We start from the raw sequence: 19,656 nt of genomic DNA on the forward strand, positions 1-19,656 counted from the left end.
TTTTTTTTAATAATTAAAGCATACCACTAGGCTTAGTTTCAAAAAAAATCATTGTATTATTTGTAAAAAGTAACAAAATTGGAAAAAATTAAACACATAACAATAAGAAGTTGACTAAATTAGTCTATTCACTGGATAGACTATTATGCAACCATTAGAGGTCACATTCTTGAGGCTTATTTAAGATATGGAAATATGTTTATTACAAGAAAGGTTACTAAAAAGTATGTCCAATACTACCCCAATTTAAAATAAGGAAAAGGTTATTTGTGCATTTTTTTCCTCTGTAACTTTCATGTTTCTCGAATACTTAAGACACCCATCATTTTAATGATAATGACAAAAGCAAACATTAATTAAATTCTATCCAAGACATCTTAGGAAAGATTCTTTGATCACATACTCAGAAAAATCTATAGGGATTTTTGTAAACAAACCTTTATTTAACCCATACCTTTCACAGGTTCATATTGTGAGACCTAAGAAATTAGGCTGTCAGATTTGGGGAGTTTTCTGCAGTAGCAAAGACAAAAAAACAAAGAAATCAAGACTTTCAATTGAACCTACTTGAATATAAGACTGAACCTACTTGAATATAAGATGTGAAGGACATAGTGATGGAATGCTATACTTACTTAAAATATAAATTCAAGCCAGCACGGTGGAGCACGTCTATAATCCCAGCAGCTCAGGAGGCTTAAGCAGGAAAATGTCAAGTTCAAAAGTGAGGCGCTAAACAACTCAGTGAGAACTTGTCTCTAAATAAAATACAAAATGGGGCTGGGGATGTGGCTCAGTGATCAAGTACCCTTGAGTTCAATCCCCAGTAAAACATTCTCCCCCCAAAAAGGAAATATAAATTCAAGTTCATCTCACTAAATTTTCACTTTCCAGGCCTACTTTTTGGCTTGAAAGATACTAACTTGTCCTAATATTCTACCGTAGATTCTACACCAAGCTGTATTTCCCAGGAAGCAGACAGCAAGATAGACATTACTATACAAAAGTTTACTGATGGGTGCTCTTGAGATCAATACTAGTAGAAAGCAAAAGAAGAAATGAGGATTGTAAAGAGGGAGAGAGTCAGCTGCCATAAAGTCTTGAAAGATTCAGACAATCCCCCAAGGACCTATAAAGTTGTGGGTCCAAGTCGGGTAAGGGGTTCAAGTTCTTGTTCCTCTTAAGGAGCAGTCACTGGAAGCTGACAGGAAGGCACAAGCCCTTGAGCAAAACAGGCTTCTTTATCCAAAGCAATCTCTGTGGGGCTGACAACTGAGGGCTTTCTGTCAGCAGCACTTTTAGCATCTAGGGAATAAGTCCCTCAGGCACCAAGGGGATCTAGGTCACTCATCACAGTATCCATTATACTTAAGAACTATAGTCTTTGAGGTTAAATTGTACTTGCCATGAAATTATAGTTGCTCTCAACTCCTGTTACAATTTGAACCACATAATTTTTTGGTTTTATAAAACCTAGAGCCCTTGTATCCCACTTGGTGGTTCTACAGGTGCTGGGTATTTTTAATCAAGAGTTCATGTGTTAACTTTTAAGATGTATGGGATATTTCAGATCTTATAAATGATCTGTATGCATTTTTACATGAAAAAAGCCTATAGCTTTCATCAGATTGTCAAACAAGTAGAAAAATCATTGACCAGCAACTTTCTTTACAAGTACCCAGTGTTTAAAGTGACCAGCTACTTCTCTTAAAAATTGCTTGCTTGGGTGCTCTAAATAAATACTAAATTTGCTGTGAATAAAGGCAGAGTTTGGCCCAGGCAAAATAGAGAAAAGAAAAGGTTCAAACATTAGTTCCTCAGCCATATGCAACAGATATAAGAAGTCCAAAGAGCAAGCTTATTGAATTTACCAAAATTGTCACTATAAAATTGGATAATTTTAATCAACTCAAAATGGATCAAAGACCTTGAAATTAGACCAAAAACTATGCAACTCCTGGAAGAAAATGCAGGGTCAACACTCCAGCACATAGGCACAGTCAACTTTTTCAATAGGACCCCAAAAGCTCAGGAAATAATGCCAAGAGTAAACTTTCTACATAGCAAAGGAAACAATTAGGAATGTGAAGAGAGAACCTACAGAATGGAAGAAAATCTTTGCAAGCTACTCTTCTGACAGAGGATTGATGTATAAAGAGTTCAAAAAACTTTCTACCAAAAAACCAAAAAAGAATCAAATAACCCAATTAGCATATGGACAAATGAACTAAACAGACACTTCTCAAAAGAAGAAACACGAGTTGTCAACAAATACATGAAAAATGTTTAACATCATTTTAGCCATTAGAGAAATGCAAAACAAAACCATACTGAGATTTCATCTCACACTAGTCAGAATGGCAGAATAGAAATCAGTATGGAGGTTCCTCCAGAGACTAGGCATAAAACCGTTATATAACCCTGCTATACCACTCCTCAGTATTTATTCTGAAGAATTAAAGTCAACTTACTACAGTTATACATGCAGCATAATTCACAACAGCCAAACTATGGGACCAGCCTAGGTGTCCATCAACAGATGAATGGATAAAGAAATTGTGGTATACATACACAATGGAATTTTACTCAGTCATAAAGAAAAGTAAAATTATGCCATTTGCAGAAAAATGGATGGAACTAGAGACCATCATGTTAAGCAAAATAAGTCAAACTCAGAAGGTTAAGGGTCATATGTTTTCTCTTATATGTGGAAGCTAGAGAGGAAAAAGGAAAACAAAGGTGGAGGTGGATCTCATGAAAATCAAAGGGTGATCAGTAAAGGAAAGTGGGAGGTGGGGAGGAAGGGAGAAAGTGACGGGGAATGATATTGGCCAAATTTTATTGTATGCATGTATGAATACGTAACAATAAATTTCATCATTATGTTCAACTATAATGCACCAATAAAAAAGATGGGGGTGCTGGGATTGTGACTCAGTAGCACATGTGAGGCACTGGGTTCAATTGTTAGCATCACATACAAAAAATAAGCACATAAAATAAAGGCATGCTATCCATCTACAGTAGCAAAAGATATATATTTTTAATAGGTGGAGGTAAAAATTGGATGATTTTTCTAATCTGAAAACTCCAGGGCAGGGAGGAAAAGAAACAAGGTACAATTAGGAGGAAAAACAATGAGGAAGTCTGGCAGTTACAGAAAGATAAAATAGATAAAAACAAAATACATGTCTGATGCTTGAAGCTATTTCTGGTTAGGACATCCATACTGGTGTGGCACAAAGAAGAGCACAAAAGGCCAATTCATCAAAGCTTGATTTAATAACTTCTTCAGGTGGTTAATTACTTCAACTTCACAAGTAAAGTTGACAGGCACCCGGGCACCTATCCAACCAACCGCTCCCACGGATAAGGATTCAATGCACGATAATTCATGCCATGTGATAAGGATTCAATGCACGATAATTCATGCCATGTTATACGCAGTTTTTAAGCAGAAGAAAATTTTGAGTGTGTTTCAAAAGTTTGATCAAGCACTTTTTTCCAGCTCTTTTGTCCCTTTGTAGATATTTATCTATATATTTATTACTGTGACAAGTTCCTGCTACAGGATCGCCTGAGAGAGCTAAGAACAATGTTAGTCATAAGAAGAATCTGTCCCTTCCAGGCTGACTTGTTAATTACCAACATTTCAAGTTTAAAATGTGTGCTCATTTTAACAAAGGTTACAACAAACTAGAACTTGTAAAACTCTCAGAATACTAATGTGGTGTACTACCAACATAGAAAAAGTATTCAGATAAATGCAAATCATTAAATTACTCACTACTACTTGACAGTTCAAAGAAATTGTTTAATAAAGGTAAAGATTATTTCCATGTTGTAAAAAAGTACTACAATATAAGCCATCAAATAGTTATAATTTATATTACACCTTAGCACTTGAAAATTTCCAAAGGCTGCAGTCTGAGGCGGCCTCCGGGAGCCTGTGACTTCTGCACCAATGTCCAGCCCTCAATAAGACTTCATGCCCCCAGAGTAAGCTAATTCTTCCTCCTTAGGTTCCTGCAATTGAACCCAGTGGTGCTGATCCCGGAGCCACATCCCAGCCCTTGGAGAGAGTCTGGTTAAATTGTCCAGGCTTGCCTACTATTGCTGCAGTCCTCTAGGGATTACAGCCTTGAGCATGCCCACCCTGGCCTCAGCTAATTGTTCACGTGAAGACTAGCATATTGATTGAGAAGGCCAGGGGTTGAGAATCCTGGTCTCATGGACCCTACTAAGACCCCCCACTAAAGAGGACATGCAGGGGTGAAATGGGAATGTGGTTTCCCCTAGATGTGACTCTTAAGTCTAGCCTATTTTCAATATGCCTAATTTCTAGTAGCGAGTAGGTTTGAGTTTCCTGTTCCAATTGGGGAAATGTCCAATCCTAACCCTAGGCTACAGAGGGAATTCAGAGATTTACAGACTTTTCAATGTTGCCTGGGGTTCCCTGTGCCTTTGATTTCCCCTTTCCAAAGGGCCCCCAAGGGAGACTGGGAGTCTGGGGAGCTGCCAGAGGCTTAGCCATTGCTGAGACCTGCTTGGGAAGGTGGCTCCCTGCATTGGACCTGGGCCAAGTACTTGGCATTACAGGCAGGAGCTACAACCCAGCTGAACATTGTCTTTAATAAACTGTTTACTTTGAAAAAAAAAAAAAGAAAAGAAAATTTCCAAAGGCTATTTTCTCTCAGGTTCATTTCCATTGCCTCCATGTCATTGTCAGTAGAAAAGGTTTCTATATTATACTAGCTGAACATCACAAAGCTATTTTTTAAAATCTATCTTTATCCCAGGATTGCAAAGTTGGTTTCAACATACAAAGAACAGTACGAATAACCAGGTTAATAAGATAAAGGACAAAAAACATATGATCATCTCAACAGGTACAGGAAAGGAATTTTACAAAATCTAATTATCCTCCCATGATAAAAATACTCAAAAAACTAGAAATAGATGGGACCTTCTCAACTTCATTAAGGACATCTACGAAAAAAACACAGTTAATATCATACTTAATGGTGAAGACTGAAAGGCTTCCCTCAAAGATAAAGACCAAGCAAGGATATTTGTACTTACACCTTTTTTTCATCATCCTATTGGAAATTCTAGTAAGGCTAATTATAGAAGAAAAACAAAATACAGCCAGGTTGGAAAGGTATAAGTACAATAATTTCTATTGGCAAGTGGCATAATTACACATATAGAAAATACTAAAGAATCCACTAACACAATTCGAGCTGATCAGTAAGTTCGGCACAATTATAGAACACAAGATAAAAATACAAGAATGAGTTGTATATCTGTACACCAAACATGAATAATCTGAAAAAGAGGTTAAAAAATAATTACATTTATAACAGCATCATAAAGAATGAAATATTTCAGATTAAATTTAACCAATTACAAAGCTTGTAAACCTGAAACTACAAAATATTAATGAAAGAAATTAAAGACAACACATCCCGTGTTCATCAACTGGACGATTTGACTTTGTTAAAATGGCAACAATCCCCAAACTGCATCAAAATTCCAATTGCTATTGTTTTTAATAAGACTGGACACATCATCTTAAAATTCATAGAAATTACAAAGGTTCCCAAGATTCTCAAACAATACTGAAAAGAAACAAAGGTGGAAAGTTACAGCTTCCAATGGCAAAGCTCATACAAATCGACAAAAACAAAAACACTCTGGTACTGCATTTGGGTAGAATGTGTCTGAAACCTGCTACGACATTGGATGGACCTTGAAAACATATTTAAATAAAAGACATCAGACACAAAAGGTGCAGAGTGTATGATTACATTTATATAAATCTTCCAGAACAGGCAAATCCATAAAGACAAAAAGTAGCTTAGTGGCAGCCAGAAGATTTTGACTGCTACTAGCTTTCAGTTTCTTTCTGGGACGATAAAAATGTTCTGGAATTAGATAGTAGCAATGATTGCATAACACTGTAAATAAAATAGAAATCACTGAATTATATCATTTTAAATGATAAATTATCTGGTATGTGAATTATATCTCAATTGAAGAAAAAAGTAGTCATCCAATTATCACTTCAGCACTAGCTTAAGGCAGTATCCATCAATGAAGTATAAAACCAACCCAAGTTTGAGATGTATCCTGTTGCATCTCTCAAACACCACCCAAAAAAAAAAAAAAACCAATAAAAGTATTGTGTCCAACTAAAACTAAAAAAAAAAAAAAATTTAAATGGATGGCTGTGCCATTCCATGATAAGGAATGAAAGGAAAAGGATGAAAGGAAAGTGAAGAACTGGGAGACAGGTGAGCAAGAAATGAAAAATGGAGACCAGGCAGAGATACACCTGAGAGTTATTTGTCAGAGATGACAAATAAAGGCACGTCTTTCTCCATAGATGGAAACAGGCAATACAGGCTTGGGTTCTGTGACTTTCATGAGGCAGGCTCAGAAATTAGAGCTGGGTAGATCTTAATGAAGGCGGTTAAGGGTGGGGTTGGTATGAGAGAGTAGTAATACTACTGGGTCAGGAAATAAGTGGGCAGTGAAGGGTTGGGTTGGTATAAGGGAATGGTGAGCCTTTCTCAGAAAGGCCCTTGGGTAGGAAAGCAAAAACTTTTTCTTAAAATGGCAGTTATCACTTAAGATGGCCATCCAGATGCTAAGCAAGGACATTATATTCCCCCCTTTTTTGTTTGTTAGTGGGCCCCTTAAGGGACAGGGGCATAGGTCTATCTTCTGTAGCTTCTTCCTGCTGGGAAGGGGTGGCTTCTGGACCCTTGTTAGGGGTGCAGAGTGTCAATGAGGCAAGGTGATGGTCAGGAGGTGTCCCCAATGCTGACTCCAGATGGCCCAATTTTGGTGAGGGGTTGGATGTCCTGTAACAGAAGCTGGTTCATGGTTTGGTTAGAGATCCTTTGAATCTGGTCTTGAATATTTAATGAAGTAGGGGACAAACATTAACAAAAGCCCTATGACAAAGAGAGAGGTCAGGAAAGGAAGTGCCACTGAAGAAGGGGGTTACTTAGCTGTCATCCTTCAGTTCTAATGGCAATGGGAAGCTTTGAGGCCTGAAGGAAATCAGAGATAAAGAGGGCATTAGTAATTGAAGTTTCCTTGGTGGTAAGGAATCCGCACTCCTTCCAAATAGCAGAGTGGGGGAGAAGTATGTGGAAAGCGTATTTAGAGTCAGTGTGGAGGCTCCCATTGCCAAAGTAAAGGCTCCAATGAGGGCAACAAATTCAGCCTGCTGACTGGATTATTATTAGGGAGAGGAATCACTTCTCCCACAGCGGTTAGAGAGACTATGGCATACCCTGCCTGATGAACTCTCTCCTGAAGGAAGGAGGAGCAATCTGTGAATGGAGTGGAGTGTATGTTGCCTGAAGAGGCCTTCCAGAGGAATGTGGAAACTCCTCCAAGTTTCAATGCATGAATGAGTAAGAGGAAAACAGAAGAGTCCTGGGGAGTGGAAAGGAGAGTAGCAGCGTTTAAAGGTGAGCCCTTGTGGAAAGTAAGACTGGGATCTTCCACCAGGAAAACCTGTAGAGATAAAAGGCAATTGGGGGTGGGGGGGGGGGTAAGGAATGTAAGTCCTTGTAGGTGAGGCGTTCCTTTAGGTGATAGGGAGCCAGTATGGTGAGTGGGTCCCCAAAGGTGACTTTCTTTGGCTCATTAATGAGTAGAGAGGCTACAGCCAATGTTTCTAGGCAAGGGGCCCATTCCGGAACAGTAGGGTCAAGACCCCTTGACAGATAAGCCATAGATGCAAAGGTTAACCCAAGCATATGTCCAAGGACCCCTACAGCAAATCTCTGCTTTTCAGCCTTATAAAGGTGAAATGGGCGTGTGAGATTAGGGAAGATAGAAAGTTTTGAAATCATTCTTCTGTGTTAAATTGACAGTGCTTTTTCCCCCTGAGGCCTCTTATCAAGCCTGCTGACTTTGTCCTTTGTTATTTCAATGTTAGCTTTAGTGTGGCCTAGGCCAGGGAGATTGCTGCCTAGGGCTTTACAATGTAAGAGAGTTCTGGGTCCCTTGTTTATGTAGAAGCAGGGTCTCTAGAGGAATCCAGAGCTTTAGTAGCAAGTAGAAGCTGGGCGGGGGAGCAAGAACAGCAAAGGAAAGGCTTATAATGTAGAAAGAAGAAAGCCTGCACATAAGAGATTTTTTACATTTTCCTGAGCGCTCACAAAACTTATGAAGATTGGAAGGTAGAGAGGAGACTTGTAGACTTGTGAGGAGGAGAGGAGGGAAAGGGTGACGACACTTACCCAAATGAAGCCAGAGTATGGATGAAGAAGAAGAGCACTAGGTGAATGGGGGGGGATAGGCCAGGATCCCAAAGCAGCTCAAATCCCCCAAGGGGAGAGCAAAATTGATGGGAGAACGTGACCCAGTCAATGGCATCAATGAAAGAAAAGTGGAGCAGGACTAATACACACACCTGGGATAAGAAGCAGGTTTATTGTCAGGGGCCTGACAAGGCTGCTCTACAAAAATAGGGACAGCAGCAGCAAGAGGGGAGAGCAGGTATTATGATTGGGCTAGGAAATGGAGGAGGTTTTTAAGACAAATGTAAATGGGCTCCTGGTGTGAGGCAACAGAAGAACTTGAAACATCCCAGACAGTAGTAGGGTCCACCTTGGAAGGGGTAATGGGAAGACACTGCCAGATGGAATAGGGGATGGTCCCAAGGTAAAGGTGAGAATCAGGAAGGGGCAGGAGAGTTGGATGGAAGCTCCCAACTTTGTGAGGATGTCCCTTCCCATAAGAGGAACAGGGCACTGTGGAATGACCAAAAAGGTATGGGTAAAAATTAGAGAGCCCAAAGCACCAACAGCACTAGGTGTCCATAGGGATTGGTAAGGTTTACCTTCTACCCCGACAATAATAGAGGTCATAGAACGAGTAGTAGACCCCCAGAACTCCTTGAGGACTGAATATGTACCCCCAGTGTCTAGGAGGAAGGACACAGGCCTACCTGAAATACGCCTGGGTTCCCATGAAGTAATGGCAGTAGTCAAGTTATGGGGACCTGGGCCTCATCAGTCCTCTGTAGTCAATCCTAAGAGTTGGAAAGGGGAACCAAACGACTGGATCGCTGGAGGCCACTATGGGCTCAGGGATAGTCAACAGCCCAGTGTCCCTTCTGATGACATTTAGGATAAGGGTCCAGAGCTTGCGAGGCTTGGGATGAGTACGAGCCCAGTGACCCATCTGACCACATTTAAAACAGGATCCAGGCAGTCCTGAGGGATCCTTCCACGGACTAGTAGAACCAGGGACAGATGTTGAGGCAGAACGGGTGGCTTGAGCGAGCATCTGATATTTCTGCTTCCGGGCCTTCTCTTCTCTCCTGTTATATACCTTAAAGGCCACTCTTCCAGAACCTCAGCTTGGGAATTAGGGGCCCCCTCTCAAGGCACCTTAGTTTGGCCCTAATATTAGGGAAAATCTGGGAGAAAAAGTAGGTCATTAGTAGTTATCTCCCATCTGCAGTCTCAGGGTCCAAATTAGCACATTGTAATAAAGTCTTGGTCAGGTTATCTAAAAATGCTGAAATGTTTTCATTCTTATCTTGTATGATTTCCTGTAGCTTTTCATAATTGATAGCCTTATGAGCTGCCTTTCTAAATCCTGCCATGAGGCAACTAATGAATTGGTTTCTACTGGGTTACTCTTTTACGCAAATTATAATCCCACTTGGGGTTCCAATCAGGGACCTCTTCAGTGCCGATCAGATGGGCAGGGGAGGTCTGATGTACTTCATCAGCATAATTTCCAACTTGCTCCCAAACTTACCTTAGGACCATCCCCTATTCCATCTGGCAGTGCCTTCCCACCTGCGCTCCTTAGGCAGGAAGGTGTTAGACAGATCATATGTACATGGTAGAAGGTCAAATCATATGATTGAGTCAGCTATTGAAACTCTTTGATAAATGTGATGGGGCTTGAAGTATAGGACCCAAGCCACTTTTATATCTGTGAAAGATCTAACAAAGAGAAAGGCACATGAACCCATTACACCATCTACCCCAGCCACCTCGTATAGAGGACACAGAAATGCAGGTTGGGCAGCAGCAGCTCGTGAGCATGTAACAGTAGGAGAGAAGGATGGAGGGGACAGTTGCTGTGGCAGCTTCTTCAGAAAGAGACTTGGTATAGTGGGGGGCTCATCCACTGGGTTGAAGGAGGAGGAGTCCTGGGTAGGATTTTTTGTCTCTTTGGAAGCAGGTGTAGGGGAGGTGAGAGCTAAAAGGACTTGTGTGGGAAAGCAAGAGTTGCAGAGAGAGGGCTTAGAACATAGAGAGGAGAAAGCCTGAACATATGATATCTCTTTCCATTTTCCCAAATGCTCACAATAGTTGAAAAGAACCCTGATAATAATGGGATCTAGAGTGCCGTTAATCAGCCATTTAGAGTCGCTATTCAAAGGATATTGAAGCCAGATCTAATTGCACAAACAGATAAGTTTTGGGGGTCTTAGGTCCGGGGTGAGAGAGAGAGAGAGAGAGAGAGAGAGAGAGAGAGAGAGAGAGAGAGAGAGACCGACCCACCCTAGGTTAGCCAGGAGGCAGCCTAGAGGATTATGGGAGGCAATGGATAAACAGCCACCTATGGTGAGATGTAGGAGGTGAGTTTAGAGGTAGGGCATCCCCCAGTCTCTAGTATCACCCAGTGAGAGGACGGTTACACTCAGGGGGTCATCACCACCGCTGAGTAAGCATCCGGGTCAGGGCCCATAGAGGCACTTGGGCGTCAGGCCAGGACTACTTAGGGGCAGAAGCTGTAGAGATTAACCCAAGGTCAAGAGATATACTAGGGAAAACTCCCAATCACCCTCATTGGGTTTTCCTCAAAACCCAGGACCACCGATAGACCTAGTCAATACTAGGGATCAACTGTAGCTGTGAAAGAGGGAGGGAGGGAGGGAGGGAAAGAAAGGAGGGGAGGGGAGGGGAGGGGAGGGGAGGGAGCAACCTAGCTGTGCCTGGAGGTGCCACCAACCATACAGTAACCCTGGGAGTGCTGGACGATGAAGTGCTGGACGATGATCATGCTGGGACTTATAGATCATTTAGATCAACCAGAGACAGGGGTCTTCTGAAATGTCCAGTAGTGGGTGCACAGAGGACATTTGGCAGAATGGAGGCCCTGGTCCCATGATGGAATTTGGATCAGCACCCAGGGACACTCAGTGACCCTAGGAAGAGGGAAGTAGGTTCACAAGGGAACCTGATCACAGGTTTCAGCATCAATGAAAAGAAAGCGAGAAACTAGGAGATGGGCAAGAAAGAATGAAAGACAGAGATCAGGCAGAGATACACATGAGAGTTTATTTGTCAGAGCTGACAAATAAAAGCACATCTCTCCATAGATGGAGATAGGCAATACAGGCTTGGGTTCTGTGACTTTTATGGGGCAGGCTCAGGGATTAGAGCCAGATGGGTCCTAATGCAGGCTATTAAGGGTGGGGTTGGTATGAGGAGTGGTGAGCCTCTGTCCTTTAGCGGGAAAGCATCTTAAGATGGCGGCTGTCACTTAAGATGGCCATCCCAATGATAAGCAAGGACCTTACACAGGCATTATGCAGTAACTCATTTTTTTTTCTATTATAAAACAACATTTTTTATTATTACTTTAATCATTTATATCTAAGAATTATTATTTCTAGATTATCAAAATGTAGGGATGAAGGTGTTTTTGATATTTGGAGGGAATTTTTTTTGGACAGTGATATGTTCTGCAAGTTGAAAGAATGATGATAAAGAACATATTATAATTAAAAGATTTATTCTATAACGAGATAAATTAAGAACATCTCTTTTCCCAGGGAATAATTCTTCATAATAAAATGTCACTTGTGCAGCCACATCAATGTTTGTAGCAGCTCATTCACAATAGCTAAACTATGGAACCAACCTAGGTGCCCTTCAACAGATGAATGGATAAAGAAACTGTGACATGAGCATACAAACACACACACACACAATGGAATATTACTCAACCTTAAAGAAATAAAATATTTTCAGAATTTGATTACACATATTCTCCATCAGCAAAAAAGAAATATATGTTCTATCAGACAATTATAAGAAAAAAAATTTAAAAGGAAGGTGGAAAGTAAAGAAAAAAAAGAGAAATAGGAAAAATTATAATATCTGAGTAAATTAAGTTTTAGATTTAAACTCATTTAGGGCCTGACTTGATCTTAAGTTAGCATTGTCAACAACTGGTTCAGACTTAAAAATAACAATATTTAGAAAATATCAGAATTAATCCTTACTATAAGTAAAATGACACCATTTTATAAACAAAAGATTTCTCTAAATAAATGGGTAAATATTGGTGTTAATGAAAAAATGTATCCTCCTTTCTATAGATATAGAAAAGTGAAGAAACTAACAATTGCCTTATTTAAGATTCCACAGAAGTATATAGGACACACAAAAAATCTATTTGTTCTGACTTCCTACTCATAACAGAAGAGATGTAAAGAGTAAACCTAGGACAAAAAAAAAAGATAGAAAGAAAAAATCCTTCTAACTCTACATATTAATCAGCTTGCTGCTACTGTTAATCTTAAAACTCTAGACATCAAAACCCAGGAAATTGGAGAAGCAAGTAAAGCAAAATAAACAGAAGCACTGAAGAGACTGCTGACAGCATCTGCGTAAGTGAATTAAACTCCAGGCTAAATTATCATTTATAATCAATCAAGCAAGAAGCTGTACAATTTTAATATAGATTCTGAATGCAGCTCTGACTCAAATGCTCAATTACATTTTCCAGGTCAGTGATTTACTATAAAGATAAGAAATTTACTATAACACAAAACTACTTTAAACCATAGGGGAGAGCCCTGGGAAGGAGGAGCTCAATATTAATCCCATTGTACATCAGGTCTAGCCATCTGCTATTGTCCCATTGCCTTCTCTGAGCATAGGGTTATTCGATGGCATACAAATGGGTACACTACTTAGAAAGCTAGAAGACCATGGGTGGGCAGCCCAGATAAAGCCAAAAGCAGTCTAGTTATGGAACTCACAACCCAGTTTTTCTTTTTTTTGGGGGGGAGGGAGCAGTGCCATGATTGAACTCAGGGGCACTCAACCACTGAGCCACATCCCCAGCCCTTTTTTGTAATTTCCTTATAAATCACTTATTACTATGGCTATCACTGTTATCAGAAAAAATAACTTGTTAAAGCATGTCTAGGTTAATACCAAAGTAACATATTGCTCACCGAACTCTTTCTAAAACATTACAATATTTAATTATTATAAAAATATGCAATTATAAATAATATTTATCAAAGAAGTGATTAGTGAATGCAGATTCCAAATAACAAGAAAGGATGAAAACTGTTATCATATTCTTTTTCCTTATAGAATATTGTCTGAATCTAAAAGTAAAGCAGGATAAACATTGTACATTAATGAATTTCTCCAAAGATACCTAAAGTTCTATTGAAAACTTATATTGTAATATCTCACCACAGATAATTTCTAATGCTTTCAAATGAAAGTCTTTAAGGCTAGAAGAAAGAAAACTCAAATTTTATTTATGTCCTAATAAACAAATGGGATGATGATGACAACTATATTCACTGAAATCTTTCTCATTATGTAAGAACTGGGTCCCAGTGACTCTGGTGACTAAGGCAGGAGGATCAGAAGCAACTCAGGCTAAAATCCTACCTCAAAATAGAAAGGACTGGGAATATGGTTCAGTGGCTAAGCACCTCTGGGTTCAATCCCTGGTTCCAAAAGGAGGAAAAAAAGAAAGGAGGAAGGGGGGGGGAGGGAAGGGGAAGGGGAAGGGGAAGGGGAAGGGGAAGGGGAAGGGGAAGGGGAAGGGAAAGGGAAAGGGAAGGGAAGGGAAGGGAAGGGAAGGGAAGGGAAGGGAAGGGAAGGGAAGGGAAGGGAAGGGAAGGGAAGGGAAGGAGGGAGGGAGAGAGGGAGAGAGGGAGAGAGGGAGGGAGGGAGGGAGGGAGAGAGGGAGAGAGGGAGGGAGGGAGGGAGGGAGGGCATTCACAGGCAGAAGTCTAACAATATTTTTAAAGTATATATTACAAAACATTTGAAGAACAGGAGTGAAATTCCAGAGCAGGGCACATGGGCAAGTAACACTCCCTTTCATTTTTATTCATACTGCTCTCTCAGCCTAGAATATCTGAGCTCCATCTCCATCTACTAGGCAAACATTCATTCATCTTTCAAGACAACTGAGCCTTCCTGAGGCTCCTTGCACACAAATTGAAACATACTTTGATTTTGCTTTTTGTCCCTCTGTAGATCATTCATATCACTCCCACAATTCTGGGACTCTTAAGAGCAGAGACCACATCTTTTGTCTTTGTACTTACTTAGCATAGTGCCTATCATACAAAGGAACTATGATGGATGCATGAATAAGGACAATTTAGAGAGACTGGGAGACTAGAAAAGTCCACAAGAAAATAATTTTAACTGTGTAACTATAAATGTACTTATAAACAAACCTATCACTGAGCTTATAAGTGAAAATATTACCTAAATTACCCGTCCCATCTTACTGCTTTCACTACCTCCCGAGGAATTTACTTTCCTTGATATTGTTCCTAAATATTTCCCAGCCATAAAACAAAAATTAGATGTAATATGTTCCTTGTGTAAATATACCACAATTTACTTCCCCATTCTTCCATCAGTGAATATCTGCATAGTAATTCCAAAGATTAGAAGAATGTTTAGTTTTGAGTTTTGTTTTTTTTTTTTTTTTTTTAATACAAACAAGGTTACTCTGAGCATTCCTATAGATCTCCTGGAGTTTTTCTGAGGTATTTATATCTGGAATAAAATGCTGGATCAGAGGATATACTTGAATGTAATAAGTGCTTTCCAAGGAGTTGAACCAATTTAAAACTCAACATCATTGTATGAAAAATTCAGTTGCCATATTGCCCAACACTTACTATTGTCAGAGTTGGAGATTTTTGTCAGTATGATAAAAAATTATAGGTACAGAATGATAATATGATCTTATTTTACATTCGCCTGATTAGAGTAAAGGTAAATAATTTCTCATATTTATCTGCCATGTGTATTTCCTCTAATTGTAGATGTTTTATAAATACATACACAGACTGGTAAACATGTAAAAATGTGTATCTTAATTTAAGATGTAAGGACATGCATAAACATCAAAATCAAGTACTTTCCTCTAGAACAGAATGGAAGAGAATATTATCCAGGAGAGATATACCCAGAAATTTCAACAGTATTTGAAATTTCCCCTTAAGGTGAGCTACCTCAATTACTTATTTTATTATTCTTTATACTTTTGTTATCTATGAAACTTTTTTAAATATACAAGAAAAATACATAAACATAGTCAATAAGCAAGGCCTTGGGAAATACAGCATCCATGACCTTTCTCAGAGAAATAGTAAAATAAACTCTTGGACAACTAAGAGATAAAAAGTTTAAATCTTGGGAATAGGTAGGCTATTAAATTCACTGAAACAGAAATAAAAGCTAAAATATGAATTACCATTACAGAAAAATATATTCCCCTTCAAAAAGCAATATAATGTAAATTTGAAAAGACATAGAAAAACAAAACACAGCTTACCAACAAAAATCAAGGAGGAGAAATGATACATAAAAACTATTTTTCATACAAAGTAATTGTACTATTACATCCTTGGTTCCTGGATTATAATTTCCTCAAAGTACTTTAGTCATAGGAACTGAAATTGCTCCTCCCGTTCAGAAATTCTAATCTTTCCTTGTCTTCCTGTCTTGGCTGTGGTGGTAAAGAAATTCTTTGGCCTTAAAGAACTTTTCTAATCTTGTCTCACAGTGCATCGTAAGACTACTATTTCAGAAAGGATCCTTTCCTAAACTCAAGAATAAGAAATGCTTCAGAGAGAGGCCAAGAACAATCTAAATAGAGCTTTCTGGGTTCTCTTACCCATTCTATTAGCCCTATATCATACCCTTTTAGGCCAATCCCATTTTTAAATGGTTGTTCATCCTTCAATCATTCAATGAAGTCTCCACAAAGACTCAAAAGCACACACTTAAGAGAATGTTCTAGACAGCTGAACATATGGAGTCTCACAGGAAGGTGAACAAGAACTCATCCAAACACCAACAGCCATACTCAATGGAACTAGAAGCTCCTGCCCTCAGGATCCTTCCAGACATTATCTTATGTATCTCTTCATATATTTGTATCCTTTAAAATACCCTGTATTTTTAAAAAAATCAGTAAACGTAATCAGTAGAACCAGTGTTTCCCTAGTTCTGTTATCCATCTAGCAAATTAGTGGAGCTTAAAGAGGAGGTGGTGGATACTCTAATTTGTAGCCAGTCCGTTCTAAGTTCCTGACACCAGCACTTGAGAATGATATCTAAAGGAAGGGCAGGGCAGCCTTGTTGGACTGAACCTTTGACCTGTGAGATTTAACACTATCTCCATATAGATGATGTTAGAATTTAAATTCAATTAGAGGATACCCAGCTATATCCAATGCAGAACTGCTTGTTGGCCATTGTGGAAAAATCCCCCCATATTTGAGATCCCAGAAGTGATTTGTGTTGGGTGTATTTAATAGAAGAAACTGAGGGTTCCCCCCCCCACATGCCCACAGTGTAGTCAATGAATGTGCCTTCAACTTTTGAATTTATTTTAAACTGGTACATAAAAATTGTGTGTGTGTGTATGTATGTGTGTATATATATATATATATATATATATGGGATACCATGTGATGTCTACATATGTATACATTATGTAATGTTCAAATCAGGATAAACCTATCTACTCAAATATTTATCCTTCCTTTTTGGTAAAAATATTCAAGATACTTCCTTCTAATGTGCTTTTTCTTAAGGAATAGTATATTATTGTTATCTATAGTCACCCTACTATGCAATAGAATGCCCAACTACTTTTTTCAAAGTACTTTAGTACCTATTAATCCACCTTTCCCCATCCCTCCCCTCTCTTCAGTCATTGGTAACCATCTCTCATCTTCTATGAGATCAATTATCTTAGATTGCACATATAAATGAGATTACCAGGTACTTGTCTTTCTTGTCTGGCTTATTTCACTTAACATAATGATCGATAGTTCCATCTACATTGTCCCAAATGATGGGATTTCATCCCTTTATGGTTGAATAGTATTGTGTATATGTACCAAAATTTTCTTTATTCAATCATCAGCTGATGGACACTTAAGTTTATTTACATTTATTGGCCACTATGATAAGTGCTACAATAAACATGTCTTTGACAGGCTGGTTTCACTTCCTTTTAATATATACCCAGGAGTGGAATTGTTGAATCATATGGTAGCTCTATTTTTTTTTAATTTCCACGCTCTTTTCCACAAAGGCTGTACTAATTTACATTCCTATCAAAAGTGTGCAAGGATTTGTTCTCCATATCCTTACCAGTACATATTATCTTGTATTTTTGCCAATACCCACCCTAACTGGAGTGAGGTAATATCACATTCTGGTTTTGATTTTCCTTTCCCTAAAGATTAGTATTACTGAGTTTTGGGCTTGTTGCCTTTTTTTTTTTCCCCTTTCCCTCCCTCCCTTCCCTCCCTTTCTCCCTCCCCTCCCTTTCTGTCCCTCCTTTTTTTGTTTGTTTGTTTGTTTTGTTTTGTTTTATACTGGAGATCAAACCCAGGGTCACTTTACCACTTAATTACATCCTCAGCATTTTTTTTTTTCTTTTTTGAGACAAGGTTTCAGTAAGTTGCAGAAGGCCTCACTAAACTGGCTAAACTGGACTTAAATGAGCCTCCCAAGCCACTGGGATTACAGGCATGCACCACTGCCCCTGGTTTGCCCTTTTCTCTTTTGCAGTGTTAGGGATCAAAACCAGAGCATTGTGCATGCCAGCAAGCGCTCTATCACTGAGCTACACATTCAGCTCCCTTTTGCCCATTTAATTTTTTGAATCACTTGGTGTTTTCTGCTATTGAATTGTTTGAGCTTCCTACTCATTCTGGTTATTTACTTCTTGTCAGATGTATAAGTTGCAAATATTTTCTTCCATTGTGGAGGTTGTCTCTTCACTATTAATTGCTTCCATTGCTATGCAGAAGCATTTTCATTTAGTTCATTTCTTCTTTTGTTCCACATACTTTTGACATCTTATCCAAAAAAATCATCCCAAAGTCCTGAAGAATTTCCCTTGTTTTCTTAGTTTCATATTTTTATTTAGATCTTTAATCCATGTTGATTTTTTATACCTTTATTTTATTTACTTTTATGTGGTGCTGAGGATTGAACCCAGTGCCTCAACACATATAAGGTGAGTGCTTTACCACTGAGCCACAACCCCAGCACCTGAGTTGATTTTTTTTTTTATATGATGAGGGGGAAAAAAATCACTTTCATCATTCTGCGTGAGGATACAGGATTTTCCCAGCACCATTTGGTGAAAAGATTGTCTTTTCTCCAGTGCATGTTCTTAGAACTTTCATCCAAAATCAATTAGCTACGAATACATGAGGTTATATGAAGGCTCTCTATTCTGTTCACTGGTCTGTGTGTTTATTTTTATAAACAGGACTTCACTCTTTAATTGCTAAATTAAGACATATAAAATTATATATATAGATTGTTTAAAAGTAAAGCTACAGGAAAATTAGGCATAGGTTATAAACTTTTCCTGTCCCATGAAACTGTTATAGTTAAAGTTACTAATAACCTTCACTTCATTCAAGTCTAACATCAATTCTTAATTCTCATTTTATCTAACTCATCAGCTATAATTTACAAAGCTAATTATTCCCTCTATTTTGAATAATTTCTGAGTTATTGTATTACATCAAATAAAAACAAGACTGGACTATTGTTTGGAAGAGGGCAATTTGACAAAATGAATCTGAAGGTATCTGGAAAAATAAAGTCAAAAAAGTCAAAAGTTCTTCCAAAAAGAAAATTAATATAGCAGAACAACCTACTAACTGTTAAAATGCATAGTTTCACCTCAGTACACGAAATAGTTTGATCTTGTTACAGAAAAATACACCAATAAATGGAACAAAATAAAATCCAAAAATAGGCCCAAGTTGATGACATTTCATCCTTGGCATTTCAAATCAGAAGAGAAAAAAAGTACATTACTCAATAAATATTATACTGACAACTGGCTAGGAACACATAAAAACATAAAGCTGAATCATTAAAGCAAAACATAAAATTTATAAAATAATTTTTAGGTTTAAGGGGGGAAAATGGTTTAAAGTACCAGAAGAAAGTATGTCTAAATTATTTAATAACCTTGGAATGCATAAGGGTTTTCTTAATATGACCTAAAATTGAGAGAACATGAAAGAAAAGACTACTAATTTGGCCAAATACCACAAATTAAGTAAAAAATAAAATGACAAATAGGAAAATATATTTGTAAAATATGAGAGAAAAGAGACCAATTTACTAACTAATAAAAAATTCCTATAAAGCAGTTAAAAAATGTAATACAAAAATGTGAGGGCAAAAAATGAGTATGTAGTTCCCATAAGAAAGAAAATGAAGCTGAGCAGAAAACATATAAACAAGTACAAATTTTTGCAGGACAATTTGGCATCGATCAATTAGTTTGTATGCATACAATATCAAATCATGAATGAGGTGGACTTATGTCATT

At 38.3% G+C, this 19,656-nt stretch overlaps 1 protein-coding gene across 23 annotated transcripts in view; it reads right to left on the reverse strand.

Moving 5' to 3' along the window:
* Nucleotides 1-19,656, reverse strand: part of Erc1 (ELKS/RAB6-interacting/CAST family member 1) — a 502,961-nt gene that overhangs the window by 330,866 nt on the left and 152,439 nt on the right. The window lies entirely within an intron of this gene.

This window comes from Ictidomys tridecemlineatus, chromosome 6 (genome assembly GCF_052094955.1).
Source record: "Ictidomys tridecemlineatus isolate mIctTri1 chromosome 6, mIctTri1.hap1, whole genome shotgun sequence".
NCBI classification, from domain to species: Eukaryota; Metazoa; Chordata; class Mammalia; order Rodentia; family Sciuridae; genus Ictidomys; species Ictidomys tridecemlineatus.